The sequence below is a fragment of the Puma concolor genome, chromosome B2 (genome assembly GCF_028749965.1).
Source record: "Puma concolor isolate L17-30 chromosome B2, mPumCon1.1.hap2, whole genome shotgun sequence".
NCBI classification, from domain to species: Eukaryota; Metazoa; Chordata; class Mammalia; order Carnivora; family Felidae; genus Puma; species Puma concolor.
The window spans coordinates 64,976,368-64,992,789 of record NC_141671.1 but is presented as its reverse complement, the minus strand read 5'-3'; the positions used below and the strand labels follow the sequence as shown (position 1 = coordinate 64,992,789).

At 39.1% G+C, this 16,422-nt stretch overlaps 1 protein-coding gene across 1 annotated transcript in view; it reads right to left on the bottom strand.

Annotated features, from left to right (window-relative positions):
- SMAP1 (small ArfGAP 1) overlaps positions 1–15,242 on the bottom strand; it is a 251,040-nt gene extending 235,798 nt beyond the window's left edge. The window contains exon 1 of the mRNA XM_086707184.1: positions 14,695–15,242. The gene's annotated coding sequence lies outside the window, so the exon portion shown is untranslated. The remainder of the gene's footprint in view (positions 1–14,694) is intronic.
- Positions 15,243–16,422: the final 1,180 nt, after the last annotated feature.

Genomic DNA, 16,422 nt, shown 5'->3' with positions numbered 1-16,422 from the left:
TACCTTAAAGCTCTGAGTCACTTTTTTATGTGTATCTCCTTTTGGTGATTATATTTAGGTTTGCTTTGTAATCCAAACTGAGATTTTTATCTTTTAATAAGCAAGTCAATCCATTTTACATTAGTTATATCACCTAATGCTGTTATGTTTTAAGTTTTTTTTTTTTTTTTTAATTTTTTTTTTTCAACGTTTATTTATTTTTGGGACAGAGAGAGACAGAGCATGAACGGGGGAGGGGCAGAGAGAGAGAGGGAGACACAGAATCGGAAACAGGCTCCAGGCTCGGAGCCATCAGCCCAGAGCCCGACGCGGGGCTCGAACTCACGGACCGCGAGATCGTGACCTGGCTGAAGTCGGACGCTTAACCGACTGCGCCACACAGGCGCCCCTGTTTTAAGTTTTTAATGCTTCATTTTTTACTTGGTTTTTCTCAAAAATCTTCTGCCAGGGGCTCCTGGCTGGCTCAGTCGGTAGAGCGTGCAACTCTTCATCTCGGGATTCTGGATTTGAGCCCTTTATCTGGGTGTGGAGATTATTTAAAAATAAAATCTTTGGGGCACCCGGGTGGCTCAGTTGGTTGAGCATCTGACTCTTGACTTCAGCTCAGGTTGTGATCTCAGCGTTCGTGAATTCGAGCCCCAGGGTGGGCTCTGCACTGATGGGGTGGAGCTTGCTTTGGATTCTCTCTCCCTCTCTCGCTGGCCCTCCCTCCCTCCCTCTCTCTCTGAAGATAGGCAAATAAACCTAAAAAAATCTTTAAAAAATAATAAAATCTTAAAGAAAAAAAGAACCTTAGGAAAGATAATAAGAAACTAATGAAATTGGTCATATATGGGGCTTGGGTGGGAACAAAATGGGAAGAATAAGGGAAGGATCAATGCTTGTCTAAGCATAACATGTATAGTTTTTATTTTGGAAACATAAATGTTTTAATTATTAAAAAATAAAATTAAATGTAGGTATAACTCTAAAATTGAATATAAACAGAAACAAATGAACCTATTTGTATTTCAAATGAACATAACTTTAGACAGAAAAAATAATCTAGGTAATTCTGAACACAGTACTTCATCTACCCTCAATGTAAAAACAGAAAAGAAATGCCACGTCTTAAACCCTAATTGGTTGGAAATTTCAGTTTTTTAGTCTTCCACTTTAATACATGCACACTAAAAAAACTGCTTATGAAGATGTAATTTACAACCACACAATTTACACATTTAATGTATGCAATTCAACGGTGTTTAGTATATTAAGAGTTGTGCAACCATCACCATGATCAATTTAGAGCATTTTCATTGCCCCAAGATGTTAACAACACACCCCATCCACCTTTCTCCCTCCTACCCTTAGGCAAACACTGATACACATTTTATCTCTGTACATTTTTTCTAGACATTTCATATAAATGGAACTCTACAATAAGTGATCTTTTGTTATCAGCTTCTTTCATGTTATCGGCTTCTTTCATGTAGTGTTTATAATGTTTTCAGGGTTCACCCATACTGTAGCAAGTATCAATATTTCATTCCTTTTATTGCTGTGTAATAATATTGCATTGTGTGCATATACCACAGTTTATTTATCCATTCATCAAATTGGAATTTGGGTTGTTCCCACTCTTTTGAGAAGAAGCATTGTTCCCAATATTTATATTGTAAAATACAAGTGGTGAGAGCAGACATTCTTATTTGTTCCTAATTGTTCACTATTCACTCTGGGCCAAGTTCTACAGTGGATCCCTAAACCTCAGACCTCCTCACCCCTCCTGTCAAATGCAACTTGTTTTTGGTAAGACTTGCTTTACATACAGGTCAGTAAGAAAAATAGCCTCCAAAAGAAATAAAATGGAAAAGTGGTCAAAGACATAAATGAGAAAACAAACCAAAAAAGTGGTAAACATATACAGAAATAGTCTACCTACCTGGAAATCAGTTAAAGCAAACCAAAGCACCACATATGTTAGTCTAATTAGCAGAAATCCCAAACGTAACAAATTTATGAATAATGCTGCTATGACTATTTATGTACAAGTTTTTGTGTGGGCATGTTTTCATTTCTCTTGGCTATGCACCTAGGAATGGAATTGCTCAGTCATATGGTACCTTTATGTTCAACATTTTGGGGAACTGCCAAACATTCTCTCAAAGTGGCTATCTATTCCCAAAGCACTGAATGAGGGCTCTGATTTCTCTACATACTCACCGACAGTTGCAATGGTCTTTTCCCTTTTTTTCTTTTTTCTTTTTCATTATAGCTATCAGACTGTATGTGAAGCAGCATTGCATGTGGTTTTGATGTGCATTTCCTTAATGGCTAATAACATTGAGCATCTTCTGACATACTCATTCATCATTTGTATAGATTCAGATCCTTTGCACCTATTTGCATTTTTATTATTAAGTAGTATGTGTTCTTCATATATTCTAGACATAAGTCCCTTGTCAGATATGTGAATTGTGAATATTTTCTCCCATTCTGTGGGATGTCTTTCACTTTCATGGTGTTGTCCTTGGAAACACAAGGATTTTTAATTTGGATGAAGACCAGTTTATTTTTTCTTTTATCACATGTGCTTTTGGTATCATATCTAAGAAAACATTCATTGCCTAACTCTGGATCATGAAAATGTATGCCTATGCTCTCTCCTAGGAGACTTATGGTTTTAGCTCTTACATTTAGGTCTATGATCAATTTTAGTTAATTTTTTGTTTATGGTGTAAGGGACAGGTGCAACTTAAAAAATTTTTTTAACATTTATTTGTTTTTGAGAGACAGAGAGAGAGCATGAGCAGGGGAGGGGAAGAGAGAGAGGGAGACACAGAATCTGAAGCAGGCTCCAGACTCCGAGCTGTCAGCACAGAGCCTGACACAGGGCTCAAACTCACAAACCGCCAGATCAGGACCTGAGGTGAAGTCCAACGTTCAACCGACTGAGCTACCCAGGTGCCCCAGGACAGGTGCAACTTTATTCCTTTGCATGTGAACACCCAGTTCCCCCAGCAGCATTTGTTGAAAAGATTATCTTTCTCCATTGAATTGCCTTGCTACCATTATCAAAAAATCAATTGACCATGTGAAGGGTTTTTTTTTTTGGACTCTCAGTGCTATTTCTTTGATCTATATGTCTATTCTTATGCCACTACCACAGTCTTGATTCCTGTAGCTTGAGTCAGTTTTAAAATCAGGAGGGGAAGCATGAATCCTCCAAGTTTGTTTTGTTTAATTTTTTGGCTTGTCTGGGTCTCTTGCATTTCCATTGGAATTTTGGAATCAGCTTGTCAATTTATTCAGAAAAGGAAGATGATGTTTTGAAGAGTTTGTATTGAATTTATAGATCGATTTGGGGAGTATTGCCACTTTAACAACATAGTCTTCCAATGCATAAACAGGGAATGTCTTTCCATTTATTTCGGTCTTCCTTAATTTCTATCAACAATGTTTTGTAGTTCTCAGAATACAGTTTTCATCTCCTTTAAGAAATTTCTTCATAGGTATCACATTCTCTTTGATGATATTATAAATTAAATTGTTTTTTATTGTCATCTTGATTTTTTCATTGCTAATATATAAAAATACAATTGATTTCTGTATATTGATCTTTTATCCTTCAACTTTGCCAAACTCATTTATTAATTCTCATATCTTTTTAGTAGATCCCTTCATCTTTTCTATGTACATGATCATATTATCAGCAAGTAGAGATTATTTTATGTCTTACTTTCCAATTTGGATGACTTTTTTTTTTTTACTTTATCTTTTTTTTTTTTTTCCTGTTTAGTTGTTCTGTCTGGAACTTCCAGAGCAATGCTGAATAGAAGTGGCAAGAGCAGACATCCTTGTCTTATTCCTGATCTTAGAGGGAAAGCATTCAGCCTTTCACCATTAAGTATGATGTTAGCCGTGGAATTCACATAGATTAACAAAGTATTAGGGATAACAGGCATCATGTCTGCCATTTACTTTCTCAAGGGGTACAGAAAAAGTAACGGTGTGTGTTTGTGTGTGTGCGTGTGTTTGTGTGTGTGTGTGTTGTGGTGAGAGAGAACAGAGAGATGGTGAATGTAATAAGGTCAATGTGGTTGATAAGGACTGAAGAATTCTAGAGTGACACATTCTCTAGTGTGTTTTCCCTGAGCTCTCTTTCCAACTGAAAGGACTTACTGGGTACCTCATCCATTCATTGATGCAAACCATGAATTTGACAGCCATATTCTTGGTTTGATCCTTGCTGCAAACTCAAGCCACTTCTTAGTTTTCATCTTTTATTACTTGGAGTTAAGCTGCAGGTGCCTCTTTCAATGCTGCAAGTTCCAAATTTCTAGATTCTCTATTCCCTTTTGTTCCTGCCTGTAAACTAACAAAGTTATGTCTGAACTCATCTATCTTGAAATAATTTGTGAAATGCAGCAAATATTAACTCATCCCCTCCCCTAAAACTGCAAGTCTAGAGGCACATCATTTGCCTTCCAAATTATTAGAGGCAGTAGTATACATTGCCATAGTATAAATGGATCACCATTTAGCCTCAAAATCTTTCATATTTGACCATTGGGAGATCTTTGAAGCTGGCTCCTATGGCCTTCTGCTTATTATTCTTTGAACACATACTTACTTTATGACAAAACTAGATATTCTAGGCTTATTTTGTACTTTCCTTGCTCCAGCCCTATCGGTCACTTATTTAACAACCCTAGTTTCTTGAATTGAAAATAGTATTGAGAAACCAAAATCTGGGAGTTTCATATGCTCATTTCTACAGAAATATCAATACTTCTAGGCCTTCTCAGCAGAAAAAGCTAAGTGATATATGCATGAATATACACACAGAAGAAAACATGTACACAAATACCTATCAACTATCTACACACCTACCTTGAAAATCAAATGTTCATACTGGTACCTCTATCTCCAATTCCAGTTTGATACTCTAGCATTTATTCTGGTCTTCCCCTGTACCATATTTGCACCTCTTTTCTCTAACAGTAAGAAACATGGCTCCTATTATCCTCAATATATTTACTTATCTGCTCAATCCCTCCATATGTAATCAGCTTTCCAAACATTCAGGCAAGATCTTTGGCTCTACCTCTTCTGAACACACAGACCACAATGACCAAGTTTCCTTTACCCTGCTGAGCACTTGAACCACATCAGCTGAGTGTCCCTATCCCAACCAAAGGAAGAGGGAAGGGACCAACTAAGTTTTTGAGGCAGTTATACTATCAAAGAAATAATCCTGGCTAAAAATGTTTGTGATTGTTCACATCTTAAAAAGACCCTTGGGCCCCCAACCCAAGGGTTATTTATTACCTCAGCAGATCCCAGTGTATGCTGATGGATATAGGAGTCAATGCATGGGAGTGGGGTGGGAATGTTGGGGGTACTATTTCCTAGGAGTAATTCCCTGCTCAGCTTTAAGAATCTAAGTTTTCTGGGGGACGCCTGGGTGGCTCAGTTGGTTGAGTGTCCAACTTTGGCTCAGGTCATGATCTTGCAGTCCTTGAGTTCGAGCCCTGCATCAGGTTCTGTGCTGACAGCTCAAAGCCTGAAAACAGCTTTGGATTCTGTATCTCCCCCTCTCTCTGCCCCTTCCCCATTCATACTCTCTCTCTCAAAAATAAACATTAAAAAAAATCTAACTTTTCTTTACCTAATGTGTGTATATGTGTAAATGTGTGTATTTATCTGTTTGAATGTATTATATATGCATACATATACATACTCCTATTAGGGGGAAATTATCAAATGTGTTCATTTTTGTAATTCCAAGAACAAAAGTGGGTACAAACCAAGTAAAAGTAGTGGTCTATTTTTATTTTTATAATAATTTTAGTGTATTTTGTTTTCAAGATAATGTTAGCACTCTCACAAATTGACATTTAATTCTGCTTGGAGTTAATCAAGGTGTTGGTTCAGACTGGTAATTTTCTTTTCAAATTTGATATGATCCTACCAAACATATTAATGAATGGCAGTGAAAGCATTCTGCAGAATGCTATGTGCAGAAACAGTAAGCCATTCTATGTATAGTTTGGCACATAAATATATATATCCATATTTCATTTGAAAATGGCTATTTCTCACAACTAGGAATTTATTCAAAGCATACAGGAGTGCTGATTCTTAGGGACACATGTACCCCAATGTTTATAGCAGTGCTATCAACAATAGCCAAATTATGGAAAGAGACCAAATGTCCATCAACTGATGAATGGATAAAGAAGATGTGGTATGTATATATACAATGGAATACTCCTCAGTGATGAAAAAGAATGAAATCTTGCCATTTGCAACAACATGGATGGAATTGGACGGTATCATGCTAAGTGAAATAAGTCAGTCAGAGAAAAACAGATATCATATGTTTTTACTCATCTGTGGAATTTGGGAAACCTAACAGAAGACCATAGGGGAAGGGAAGAAACAATAAGTTAAGGAGAGGGAGACAAACCCTAAGAGACTCCTAAATACAGAAAAAACTGAGGGTTGATGGGGAGTGGAGTGGGGGTGGGTAGGAGGGGAGGCAGGGAAAGTGGGTGATGGGAATTGAGCAGGGCACTTGTTGGGATGAGCAATGGGTATTGTATGTAAGTGATGAATCATGGGAATCTACTCCTGAAGCCAAGACTACACTGTATACACTGTATGTTAGCTAACTTGACAATAAATTATTTTAAAAAAAATAAAAAAGAAATGGAAAGGGCTATTTCATAATAGGGAGAAAGTCAGTAAACTAGAACCCAGTACAATTTCTGAAAGATTCCTGGGACATGGGCCAGACAGTTTCTTGGTGGATAACTATTTGCCACCTCTCAGGTGCCCTTGGCAATGGGTACCCTGATGAAGGAGGTTGAATCAAGAGAGGCTGCTTTGGTTGGTTGAGTTACTTTAGTCTTACATGAGAGGGTAGGAGACCATGTGATCTTGTGTTTCCCACACTTACTCTCTCTAAGCTTGAGTTTTCTTATCCATGAGATAAGAGGACTGGAGACAGTAATTCTTTGGTTTATTCCAAGTTCTTTGATTCTTCTATAATTGGGATTATTCATTTCCTTAAGTAAGATTTTCCACCTTGACCAGAAATCTTACCTTCCAAAAGGACTTGATGAACCTGAATTCCTAGCTTGCAGGAACTGAATGGAGAATTCATGCACTGTCCACGTTCTTATTTAGCTACAGCTACTTCTCAAGAGCCTCTGAAGCAATTAGTTCATAAATTGTTTAATTTCCTAATTATTCTCCTCTGCTCTGGATAACATCTGGGATTTGTAATACATAGGCAGTGTCCAGTTTTAACTTCTGATCAATTTAACTAGAGCTGGTGGTAGCTCCAGGAAAGGTGGAAGGGTAGCCACAGGCTCTGTGAGAAGGTGTGGAGCTTCCCACCATCCAGACACCTCTGCTGAAGGGGACCCCAGTCTGGCTTTGGCTTTGCTCCAGGCCCTGGGCTCAGCGTACAAGGGGTGTTGTCCCATGATACAGACATGATGTCGGGTTCACAAGGACAATCGATACAATGGCCAAGGGCCTTTGTGAGAGTGAGTTGGAGGGAGGTTTGTCCATCTTTAATATCACCACCTTGATGTTGACAGGAGACACCAGGGTGCTCTCTATATACAGGTGATGGGCTTGTCCCAGGTGAGAGAACAGTTTCAAGGAAAAGCAGCCATTATGGGAAAGGTGATGAATGTGCCACTCTAAAAACCAACCATATTATTACACCACATGATCATCCGCCAGTTCTGAATAATTCTAACCTTAGTATGGATGCTGGGAAGCTGAAAGTGAGGAGTCAAAATGACTGCACTAGTCACTATAAAAATTTCAGGTGGTAAAGAGTTGATCATTGAGTTTCACGTTACTTATTCTCAAGAATATGAATGACAAATGGGTTTGGTTTGCACAAGTGATATTTTTTAGAGTGGCCTCGATTAATTTTCATTGAATACCTTGTATATTGACTCTTCACCCTGTTAACACCCTGGTTTGACTTAAGAAAAATGTAACAAGTATGCTGTTTTGTTTTGTTTTGCTTTGTTTTGCTTTGCTTGGGAGTAAATAAAGGAAAATGGATGGTTTCATAAAAAAAAAAAAATTACCAGTATGTAATTTAGTTTGTATCAATACTTTTAAACCCAAGAAATAACTCATAAACTTTATGGAAATGATTTGTAACTGGCTATTAAACTGTCAATGCTCGTATTTCTTGGTGTGAGAGTATGATGTATTGCTAAATGTCTTTCAGAGGGTAATGGATTGTGTGGGGAAATGAATTCAAGCTGATAGCTGCCGGGGCAAAGAGGGAGTTGAAATACTAATAGTGTTACCCAGATGCCAGAGGCCAGGATAACATATTTAGGCAAGTAATCATATAACGCTGTTCTTGACTGTGCCCCTTTAAATTCTAGAAGCAGTTAAGAGGCAAATAGGCTTGCTGAGAATCTCTGCAAATGCAACTGTTTCTAAAGTTAAAAAGATATTTGCTGGACTATCAGTTTCATCTACATTATACATCATACTTTGAAATGGCTTAATACAGAGGAAAATACATTAGTGATCTAACATATAAACCTCAAAACGAATTCAAACTGGAAACTTCCTTTTCTAAGTCATTTTAAATTTAGTTTTAAAAGAAGCAATGAAGTAGAAGGGTGGGATGGGAGGAGGGTAGAAGGGAGGGTTGCAAGCACTGACTTGGAGGTCTAGAAAGCTAAGTACTGGCCCTAGAGCTAGTGAGAGGGTGAGCTCATCTAGGTCACTTATTAGTCTCTGCACTTGTTTACTCGGCTGAACATTAGATACCTCTACGTACTTCCAAGATCTAAGACCTGTGGTCAGGGTCTAGAAGCCATGATTCTAAGATAAACATCTTACCCTCATCCCAACACCCTTCCTCAAATGCATCTGCCCCACTCTCGTTCTACCCTGCAACAGTACACTCCAGGCACTGCTCTCGGTTCTTAAACAATAGAATCCAGGCAGCATTCTCTGGTCCCCACCACCCCTCTTCCCTCTTTTACATTTTAATAGGTTATGGCTAACAAAGCTTTAGGTAAATAAGTCAGTGAAATGCAGTAATTTTCCCTGGGCTGGCTGTGGGTATATTCAGGCATTGGATCACAAATATGCACAGCCATGAAGAAAAATTATATGTACATATATGTATTTTAAATATTTTTTTTGAGAGAGAGATAGCACAAGCGGGGCAGAGAGAGAGAGAGAGAGAGAGGGAGACAGAGGATCTGAAGCGGGCTCTGTGTGGACAGCAGAGAGCTGGATGTGGGGCTTGAATTCATGAACCCTGAGATCGTGAACTGAGACAAAGTTGGAAGCTCATTCGACTGAACCACCCAGGTGCCCTACATATATGTATTTAAAAAAACAAATTTAATTCTTCTTTGTAAAATGATCCTGTATTCAGACTGTTAGAACTGTCTTAATGATATTCTATTAAGGGAAGGTGAGGGCAGTTAACTACAGCCCCACCTTTTCATTGTTTCAAAGGGGAATTTTTAAAAAGTATTCAATAAATACAGTGGTTTGGCAATTTTATTGATAATTACTTATATTATCAAATATAACTAAAATGCTTTTACATAACATTTAAATGCTTTTATAAATATAGTTTGCCTGTCGTTGCCTTATTTCTTGGACTTCTATGCGCAATTGTGTGAAGATGCTTTGATTACAGAGCAGTGTACAGAGGTTTCCATTTTGTCTCTGAGTAGGAGGTTGCTATTTATGGGACTTAAATTGTAGACAGATTCTAGTTTTAAAACTAAGGAAAAATCAGAGTGGTGATATCTCAAATGAACTTGAGCAGAAATTTGTTTGATTTTTATAACTGGAAGAAAAAAATCCAGCCTCTCATATTCTCAACACCTAGGGACTGACTCTATGAGGAGAGGAACATGTTTTTCTGTCTCTTCCCTGCTGCTTATAGGGTCAGCCAGGGTAATAAGATCTTTTTACAAATTTTATATAGGATGTATTGAAGAGAAATTGTCACTGCAAAATGTTTTATTATTAAGCCTGCCAACTAGGAGTAGGTGGTTCCTTTTGACTAGGAAATGACCTTTGTTTTTTTTGCTTATGTGTGTACGGTCCACAAAGGTTTCAAATGGAAAATAAAAGAGTATTCTAAAGGTAGAACAATAGCAACTGTGGACAGAAAATGAAAGAGTGAGGCATTAGGAGAGAAAAAGCAGCCAGTGAGAAATGGCTGGAGGTAGGGATAGCCCAGGGAGCATTAAGAACCATGATGTCAAGTGCAATCATCTGAATATGTTTCCATGAACTGAAGTGCAGAATCAGTGTATCTGTCCTCCCAGGGAGTACAAGCAGTCATATTATTTGGGATGGTGGAGGTGGAGCGAGGGAGTTTTCCTTACCCTCTTCAGGTTGTGTAAGAGTCTCTAAATGCTTACACAACTTAGAAAATGTGGGGATGGCCTCTGGTCTTTGGTTGGTCGATGCTGAAAACACTCATTATTCAAGCTTGCTTGGCCTATTCAAGGGCTGGTGGCTGCCTCCTCCATAGCAGGCTTCGTACAGGTATCTTGTACCATGGTTCTTGTTATGGGTTGAATTGTGTCTCTCCCCAAAAAAGATATGTTGAGGTCCTAAGACCAATACCTCAAAATATGACCTTATTTGGAAAGAGGGTCATTGCAGATGTAATTTGTTAAGATGAGGTCATACTGAAGTAGGGTGAGCCCCTACTCCAATATGACTGGTGTCCTTATGAGAAGATGGTCATGTGAAAACAGAGACACACAATGAGAATGCCATGTGACTACAACGGCAGAGATTGCAGTTGTGTGCCTGCAAACCAAGGAATGCCATGGACTGCCCGCATTCCATCAGAAGCTAGAAAGAGGCAAGGAAGGATTCGCCTCTACAGGTTTCAGAGGGAGCATGACTCTGCTGACACCTTGATTTTCAGACTTCTGGCCTCCACAATGGTGAGAGCATAAATTCCTGCTGTTTTAAGCCAGGCAAGGCAGTTTGTGATACTTTGATGTGGCAGCCCTAGGAAATGAATACAGCTCTCCAGGCTGGGGCACTTGGCATTTGGTCCCCAGATATCTCCACTCCATCCCCTCAAAGGTGTTTCCAGCAGGGGTGCTGCTTGGGGTAGGGTACAAATGGGCCACACTCCCTCCTTAGGCCAAAGCCTGAGCCCTCCTCCCCTTTCCTTCAGAGGCAGCCTAGTTTAGCCTCCCTCAAAGAATCCGAATCACAATAGATTCCCTGGTGGAGTCAGAGAGTAAAAAGAACTTGGGCCTTAAAACACAAGACTGGCCTTTTCTTACTGGATTGATGAAAGGGATAGAGAATGTATACTTCTCTGTTGAGGGTACAAGGATTGAAGGAAACCAATAACATAAAAAAAAAAAAAAAAAAAAAAAACAAACCAGTGGATTTTTCCATAATAGCTTACCTTATCATGTTAGTGTACCCTGTCTTGTGCTGCCCGCAACACAATCTCAGTCCCCTCAAACCTTGAGAGGATGGTGTGAGAAAGTGTGTACCTCTGTGTCAGAAGTACAGGGAAGTATGGCCCTCTCCTTGCACCCTGCATCATGTCATGACTGGCAACATCAGCATCCCTCTGAGAGGAAGCATGGGTGATGGAGGTATGGGCAGGACTATGAGCCACAGACAGGCACTGAGTGGCCAAGTGGCAAGGAGGTCACCTCTGCAGTTAGGAACACAATGTCCTGGAATAGCCCCCCTTTCCCAAACATGCTAGTATAAGGAGGACTTAGTCACTTGGGTTACATTTACATTTAAAGATAGACAAGGGACTATTTGAAGGACTGACTGTACGGTGAATATTTGGAAATAGAGATTTGTTTAAGGAATAGTTAACAGTTCCAAAGAGTTTAACTGCCACTTCTCCAAAGGAAAAGAAATGGAAATATACTATATAATCAAAGAGAACTGAAACAATAATTTTCCTGAATGTAAAAGATGGTGAAACTTTTTAATATTTCCTAAAATTTGTGAAATCACTGTCCTTGGTCTTTAAGAATAGGTTGTGGGGCGCCTGGGTGGCGCAGTCGGTTAAGCGTCCGACTTCAGCCAGGTCACGATCTCGCGGTCCGTGAGTTCGAGCCCCGCGTCAGGCTCTGGGCTGATGGCTCAGAGCCTGGAGCCTGTTTCCGATTCTGTGTCTCCCTCTCTCTCTGCCCCTCCCCCGTTCATGCTCTGTCTCTCTCTGTCCCAAAAATAAATAAACGTTGAAAAAAAAAAAAATTAAAAAAAAAAAAGATCAATTGTTTCTTTCTCAGAAAATATCAATTTAAAAAACCTCATTGACCTTTCAGTACCCTACTCCTCGACTAGTTAGTACCTCCTTCCCGCTGACAACCTCTGCTAACGTCACCCACCAACAGCTAGACAGGCTGTCCAGTAAGGGACTTATTCTCTGAAATTTGCTTAACTTCACTCTACAAAATATTACACATCTAGTCGAAAGTTGTTTGCCATAAAATATCTGAGGAGAGAAAAAGTGTGGATAAGGGGATAATGAAACAAAATTAATAACTGTTGATAAATATTAATAATTGTTAAACTTGGGTGATGGGTACATACATGGGGGACACATTGTATCATTCTTTCTACTTTTGTGTATTTTTTAAATTTCCATAATAAAAGCTTAAGCCACAATAATAAAGATGATAGCTGGTATCTTTCCACAGGAGATTGCTTAATGCCAAGTGGCAATGAATATACCAAAAGTAATTAACACATTCTAATGAGTTATACACATCTTAACGTGCACTTATTATCTTTAACTGTGACAAGTATGTATTCAGAGAGCCTTTTGGGAGTGATTCTAGTGTAGGAATGTTACTAAGTGTAGGATGAAAAAGTTTGGAGAAAAGCAGGTTCTCTAAGGGGGTTTAAATTAAATCATGATATGTAGGTCTTGAATTGGTTCTGCACGTGTCCTGAAAAACTTCCCTAGTACTCACCTTGTGAAGGGGAAAACAGGAAATACTTCATATTTCAATTACTGAAATAGCTATGACATTTCTCGCCTAAGCATCTTTTTAGTGACTTGACCCTGGTGTGGTGACAAGGCCTGCTCGGTTGCCTGCAGTGGGGATGGCATGTGGGGGTGGAGGGGCCTGGCAGGAAGTCAGCAGGAGCTCAATCCCCCACTGGTGATCGCTGAAGTCAGGCTGTTACACGCCAGAAGAGGAGCTTTGCTTTGGCAGGGTATCTGAAAATGTCAGCATTATTCTCTTCTAAAACTATTTTTGCCTTTTACATTTTAATTATTCTAAAATTTTGGAAAGCATCTGAACATGGTAAAGAAACTTTATTCTGTTGTTTTGGCACTTGCTGTACTTATAGATTCCTATATTTTTTCTTTTTTTAATGTTTATTTATTTAAGCAGGGGGAGGGGCAGAGAGAGGGAGAGAGAATCCCAAGCAGGCTCTGTATGGGATTCCATCTCATGAACCATGACAGTATGACCTGAGCTGATATTAAGAGTCATCTGTTACTTGACTGAGCCACCCAGGCACCCCTATAGATTCCCATTTCTAGTACACTATTTTTAGATTTCCTTAAAAAATTAAACACAAATAACATGGGTAGTTTAAGTGAATTTAGTGTTTCTGAAAGGTAAATGAGGTCTCTTATATAGCCTGAAGTTCTTGGTTCATTTACAGAAAACAGAGGGCAATTGCCTTGTGGCTCAGCTTATATCCTTATAAAAATGATGTTAACACCAGGCCCAGTCTCAGATATTTTGAGACCAAGTCTGTTACTAGGTTAAATTCCTCACAACTTGGCCCTTCCCAGCCCTTCCAGCCCTTCTGTCTTCCCTCAAGCAGCACATTAACTTGGCCTGCCCTAACTTCATCTTTCATAAGTGCATTTTTATTTAATAAATCAATACCTAAAAGAATTGTGGACACTTTTTATAGCAATTCAAAGTTATAAAGATGCTTCTCATTATATTTTCTAAATTAAAGCAAATAGCATTATATATTTAAATGTTCTTTCAATGACTTAGATTAATCATTTTATCACACCTGAGGGACCCACCCAGCCCAAATCTAGAATATTGGGCCAGGTTAACTGTTATTAGAGGGGAGTCTGCAAAAGAATCAGATCTATCTTCTGGGCCATGAACAAGAACCAGGCTGTGGGCTATTGAGGATTCAGTCAAGCGGGCTTAATGCAGCATACAAAAGTTGTCACAAAAAACAGCAGGTGGTAGTTCACACATATGTGGTTCCATAGTGAAGGGAGATTCACTGCAAAATAACAGGAATGATATTATATGTAGACAGAGCATGGCAAGAAGGAACCCAAGAGCAGTAAGTAAATTTTGTTGTTGATCAATAGGAGGTTGGCACAGAGAAAAATGCCTGCTGGTCATAGGGCTTTGTTTCTCTTAAGAGACGCAATGGTGAGAGTTTGGCAGGGCAGGTCTTTCAGAAGGATTTTGTGTACAAACAATCAAAATAAGGATCCAGGTTGTCCAAACTATAAGGTCTTAAAGCCCACTCAGTCATTTCTCCTGCAATTCAAGGCCAATGCCCTAGTAATAGCAGCTTGAAGGCTCTATCAGTTTTCTACTGGTGCATAAGAAATTACAACAAATTTAGTCACTTAAAGCAGCACAAACTTATCTACAGCTTCCTTGGACTAGGCTGGGCACCTACCTGTCAGTTAGGCCCTGTCCTCAGGGTCTCATCGGACTGAAATCAAGTTGTCTGCTGGGGCTGGGATCTTATCAGAGTCTCAGAATCCTCTTCCATCCTCATTCAGGTGGTTGGCAGAATTCAGAGCCTATGGTGGCAGAACTCAGGTCCGTGTTTTCTTGCTGGCTGTCAACTGGGATCACTCTCAGCTCCTAAAAGCTGCCTTCAGGTTCTAGCTCATGGCACTTTCACAACAGAGCATCTTCTTCACAGCCAGCAGGAGAATCTTCCTCAAGTTGGCTACAGTGGAGTCTTACAAAGGCAACACGACCACTAGAACAACTATTCCAACACCTTTGTCCTATAATGTAAACTAACCAAGAGAATGACTATCTTGGGGGACCTGAGTGGCTCAGTTGGTTGAGTGTCTGACTTTTCATTTTGGCTCAGGTCATGATCCAAGGGTCATGGTTGGGACTGAGCCCTGTGTCAGGCTCTGTGCTGAGCTTGGAGCCTGCTTGAGATTCTTTCTCCCTCTGCCCCTCTCCCCGGCTCATGCTCTCTCTTTCTCTTTCTAAAACAAAACAAAAACAAAAAGAGAATGACTATCTCATCATATTCACAGGTCCTACCTGCACTGGAAGGGGAGGGGATTATACAGTTCACATACACCACGGGGAGGGAATCTTGAGGTCATTATGGAATTCTGCCTACCACAAATAATGAATTATTCAACACTGAGCTGGCATTTATTGTTTATTAAATACCTAGCACTGTACTGCAACTGGGGTTCAAAGCTAAACAAAGATAGGTAAGGAAGCCCACAGACTAATGGAGGAGACAGAATTGAAAATTAATTCTAAAACAAGTTAGTATGTCTGTAATAGTTGAATGTGGAAATAACGCAGAAAAGATAGTCAAGAAGGTGAGGTATAGCTCAAAAGATGTTTTTGAGGAAAGAAAAGTCATTTCAGGCAGAAAGCATGTTTATCAGTCAAGGTGTAGAGATATTGAAAAGCCTGTTTGAGAGGCTTTGAGTGGTAGGTCTTGACTGGAATGGAAGGGGCTTGTGGAAGACAGGCCTGAACAGATGTCAAAGGCCAGACCAGGAAGGACACAGAACTTGGAACTTCATCATAGGCAAGAACCGCCAAAGGAATTTGTTAAGGGATATTAATAAGTTAAGATCATAGAGGCCAAATTATACCAAAAAAATTTTTTTTAAGTGACCCCATAAAAATAAAAATTTCAGCCTAACCAAGCAGAATTGAAAAGCAAAAGTCTCATACAAATTGATAATAGAAAGACCAATATCCAAAAGAAAATGAACAAGAGACAAGTAAAAGCAATTAATAGAGGAAATGCAAAAGGCTGATAAACATAGGGAGAAGTGTTTAATATCACTTGTGACTAAGAGAGTGAAGATTAAAATAGTGAAATATAATTTTGGCTATGAAATTGTTAGAATAACGCCTACATAAAAAACATATCTACATACTTAAGACAATTGAAGGACAATTCACCAAAGGTTAAGCAGGTATAGAGGTTTCATAGATCATTTTGTTTTCTTCTTCATACTTTGTTTTCTAAATTTTCCCAATAAACCCATATACATTCTTAGAATAATAACTAATATATTCATTTATTTTACAAAATAGAGCTTCTAATGAAGTAGAGCTTCTAATGAAAAACAGCAGTTCCTGCCTAGCCAATTCACCTCCTAGGGCTACCACTTTCAGCTCTTTCAGT